This window comes from Sinocyclocheilus anshuiensis, unplaced genomic scaffold (genome assembly GCF_001515605.1).
Source record: "Sinocyclocheilus anshuiensis isolate Anshui unplaced genomic scaffold, SAMN03320099.WGS_v1.1 scaffold38, whole genome shotgun sequence".
Classification (NCBI taxonomy): domain Eukaryota; kingdom Metazoa; phylum Chordata; class Actinopteri; order Cypriniformes; family Cyprinidae; genus Sinocyclocheilus; species Sinocyclocheilus anshuiensis.
The window spans coordinates 2871928-2876441 of record NW_015544213.1 but is presented as its reverse complement, the minus strand read 5'-3'; the positions used below and the strand labels follow the sequence as shown (position 1 = coordinate 2876441).

The following is a 4514-nucleotide window of genomic DNA, read 5'->3' as shown; positions in this document are numbered from 1 at the left end:
GTTTTGTGTGTGCTCATATATATATAGGAAAACAAAAATATATATATATATATATATATATATACACAGCATATATATGTCTGTGTGTGTGTGTGTATAAAATGTATTAATTCATATACATTTTCATTATTATATAATTATATTACTCTACAACTGGATCCCTCGAACCATAAAGAACAGAGGCTGCAGCAGAGCTCAAAACCTCTACACTTTTAGAGATTATTGTGAAAGTACAGCACTAAACTAATGAAGTGACCTCTTATTATTCATAGTTCAACAAATTCATCATAGTGTTTCTGCAGATAAAGCTTCTTTCAGTCCCCATTTACTGTAGACAATGCCTCTTCCACTTTGGTAAGCCCCACCCAGTGGGTGTGTGCTTTAGATAAAGTTTAATAATGATAAAACCCCTCCCATATGGCATGTCCTGTAGATAAAGCTCCACCCAGTGATTGGGTACTACAGGTAAAGCCCCTCGCAGTGGGCGTGTACTTACGAGATGGCCTCCACCATAGACAGGCCCATCATAATGGAGCAGACCGCGTGATCTTCACGGTAATCTGGCAAGCCGCAGATACAGTAATAACAGTCTCCCAGAATCTTGATCCTCAGCTGGTGGTGTTGCTGTTAAAGCATACAGCCAGATAAGAGTGGAAATTACAGTGTTTCTTGTATACTTAGTACTGGTGATTATGTGCACATTTGTACCATGCAAATTCCCTATAACATACGAATTTGTACTATTTATGGCCATTTCTTTACAAGGTGGACGCACATAAATATTTAAAATGTGTGCGTTGCCTGTTTTTACTCACTGCTGCTAGTTTGTCAAAGCGAGCAAAGAGCTCGATGAGTAATTTGACAAGTTCTTTCGGAGTCACAGCAGACGACAGCTGTGTAAAACCTACGATGTCTGCGAAAAGGATACTGCAGAGAGTGTAGAGATGTTAGATCAATATTTCCATCTGTTTGAAGAGTTTGAAGCCTTGTTGAAGGCAACATGAAATGACAACCTGTAATGTGAATGAAACGAAAAATGCTAAGGTTTATTAGAAGACACTCACTTTTTTGCCATCTACTGGTGTAATCTGTAAATACAGGAAGGTTTACACTCAAAAACATTTATGTATTTGATTTGCATATAAAATGTCCATCTATTTAGATTACACCGTTTTAACAAAGAAATAAACGTAATGTGAGGCATATTTTTTAGTCATACATAAACTGAGGTAAGAAATGTAAAAAAAAGGTACGATTTCTGCATTTAAAAAAATAATAAAGTCATATTTTATTATTAACTATTTGCATGTATTTGATTATATTTAAATCATCATATTTTCAAAATGCATTTATTAAAATTGCTTAGAATCAGCACAAATCTGTTTATTGTGAAAACAATTAAATGGATTCAGTTAACAAGTATGAACATGGTTAAAATATGGCTAGGAACAAGCAATATTCAGTTAGTAAAAATCTGGTTTACTAAAGCTAAAAACATAAAACAATTTTGTTACTTGAAGTAAAATAAAATGTAAAATAAAATGTAAAAAAAAATAAACAAATAAAAAAATATTTTATTTCAGCTGGTTGCTACATATATCATTTTATTTTAGTTTATCTTGATGCTATGTGCTTCAGCAAGATGGACAACAGCAACTCCTCCTATACATACACAAAAACATATATATCAACAAATATGTATCTACAAGGTTGTGATTGATTATGCACTTTTATTATCAATATGATAACAAATAAAGAGTTGCAATGTCTTAGTTCATGATTATTAATTAGATAGAGTGGACTTTGCTAGATTCAAATGAATCACCCTAGTTCACGAACAGAAGAGTGATGTGGGATTTCGGGAGTTTGACTGCAGGGCACATTTGTCTCTTGCTGCCATTGCCATAGTGAGTTAAACCTGTCAGCTGCGCTCTGATTGGATGGATGCACTCAACTCCCAGAAGCCCCCACTGCTGCTATAGCATTCTGGGATTGATATTGTCATGTGACAACATGAGCAGGAAGGACAGAAAGAGATGCTGACAGTAAACCAGATCTACAGATAGATTGGTGTTAGCAATTAAGGGTTCAATTAACACTTAATAGCATACACTGTTAGTACCTAATATGGCATATGTTGTCAACATAAATGGGGTAAGATGTCACATGGGAACCTGCTATTAAATTGCAGAATTTAAACAGTAAAATAATGATGAAACAAAGCAATTCATAAGCAAAATGTAAAAGGTGGCATACAAAAGGTAGCATACTTGAGACAACCATCCCATCTGTCAGTTGATTTCACCGTAAAACAATGTGGTGCTTTTAGCAATTCTGCTTGTTTGAGCAGACCAACACAGCAAAACTGATGGATGGCATAGGTTTTGGGAGTGTTTTGAAAAATTGTTTCAAAATAGTTCATATGTTTGCAATTTTAAAAAGTTTGCAGTTCAGTTTTGTGACACTAGTGGGGCAGAAATGCCATCTAAAGGAGTGGAGTCGCTCCTTTTTTCTAATTTTCCAAAGAATCACACATACACATACATCACAAAATCCTCCTTTGAGACATACATCATGCTGTAAAATGCACATTGGTTTGTCAGTCAGGGTTAATATAGTTAACTAAAACCTTTTTCATTACTTGAAATAAAATAAATGTTAATTCAAATAAAATGTACACATTTTTTTAAAGCATTTTACTTCAGCTAGTTTTCCAAGGCAATATTTCTTTTTTTATTTAGTTTAATTTGTACTAAAATAATAAAAAACTAAACTGAAATAAAATAAATACAAAAGATATATAGACATGTAAAACATTTTTTTTTTTACAAAAAAAAAACAATAGTTTAATAAATATATAAGTCTTTATTTAGCTCTTAAATGATTCAGTAAATATATAAGCCTTTTTTTGCAGCTGTTAAATATATAATTTTATGAATATATAGTCTTAATGCAGCTATTAAATAAACAACTTTATACATCTTATGCAGCTGTTAAATAAATAATTTATTATATAAGTCTTTATGCAGCTCTTAAAATAATTAATAAATATATAAGTCTTCATGTAGCTCTTAAATTCATTTTGTAAATATATAACTCTTCAATCATACAGCTGTTCAATAATTTAATAAATATATGTCTTAAGGTGATTAACTAATGATTAGACTGGCTAAACCAACACAAAGGGAAGAAACCACAACAAACAGTCCACAGGGGCGTTACATTAATACAGCTGTTAAATAATTGAATACATATAAAAGTCTTGATGCAGCTGAATATTACAGAATAATATTAAATGATTTAATAGCTGCATAAAGACTTATATAATTATTAAATTAATAACTTATATAAGTCTTTATGCAGCTCTTAAATAAGTCATTTAATGAATACATAAGTCTTTGAGCAGATCTTAAATAAATTGTTTAGTAAATAAATATACCAGTCTTTATGCGGATCCTAAATAGCAAATAAATTTTACTTTGGGTGAACTAACCCTTAATAATAATGTTTGTATTGCACTTTAGTGAGATATTTTTTTTATGTATAAAACAGATCTTAAAACTAGTGCATACTGTGTGACCAACATAAAATAATGTGTGATGGCAAATTTGGTCTTTAGTGTCGCTGCTGTCACAATAACAGCAGCCTGGGGACTGACTTCATTACTGCAATAAGTGTGACAACAGAACACAACCTGCTCTGTGTGTGTGTGTGTGTGTGTGTGTGTACAGCAGAGGTGTAAAGTATTGGAGTAAATGTACTTAGTTACTGTACTTAAGTATCTTTTCGTGTACTTTGAAGTTGTACTGAGTATCAAAGATATTAGCAACTTTTACTCTTTACTTCACTAAATTTTTGAATGAGTATCTGTACTCTTTACACCACTACATTTGAAATGAGTATTGCAGTTACACATTACATTTTGCATGGACCTAGCTTTTTCTGCGGCAGTTTATTTGAGAAGGGTCTGGCTGCAGCCTCGCACTTGCACTCTCAGACTTGCATTCTCAGACACTTGCGCTTCCGCTAGAAAATACTTAAGTACTGTTAAAATCAGATACTCTAAGACTTTTACTCAAGTTGTTTTGGAATTGGTGACTTGTAACATGTAGTGGAGTAATTTTCACTGTAAGGTATCTGTACTTTTACTCAAGTATTGTTTTTAGGTACTCTTTACACCTCTGGTGTACAGTGTGTCCTTGTCTCTAGTTCTGCTCAGATGTGGCAATAACAGGTAACAGGACACAAGGGCCCCAGAGCAGAGCTCCACCACTGAGCCCAATTAGAGCATCTCGGTACGTTCATTACTCACACACTCAAACATGGCACAAAATCCCTGCAAAAAGCATCCGGCACACTTAAAAACCTTTTTCATTAAAGGGGTCCTATTATGCTCTTTTACAAAGTCTTGATTTTGTTTTGGGGGTGTACTAGAACAGGCTCTCATGCTTGGTGGTTCGAAAAACGCATTATTTTTCACATAATTTACATTATTAAAATACCTTTCTCCCCAT

General features: G+C 33.1%; 1 pseudogene; it reads right to left on the bottom strand.

Moving 5' to 3' along the window:
- The window catches only part of LOC107697087 (adenylate cyclase type 3-like), a 16556-nt pseudogene that overhangs the window by 9346 nt on the left and 2696 nt on the right, over positions 1–4514 (bottom strand).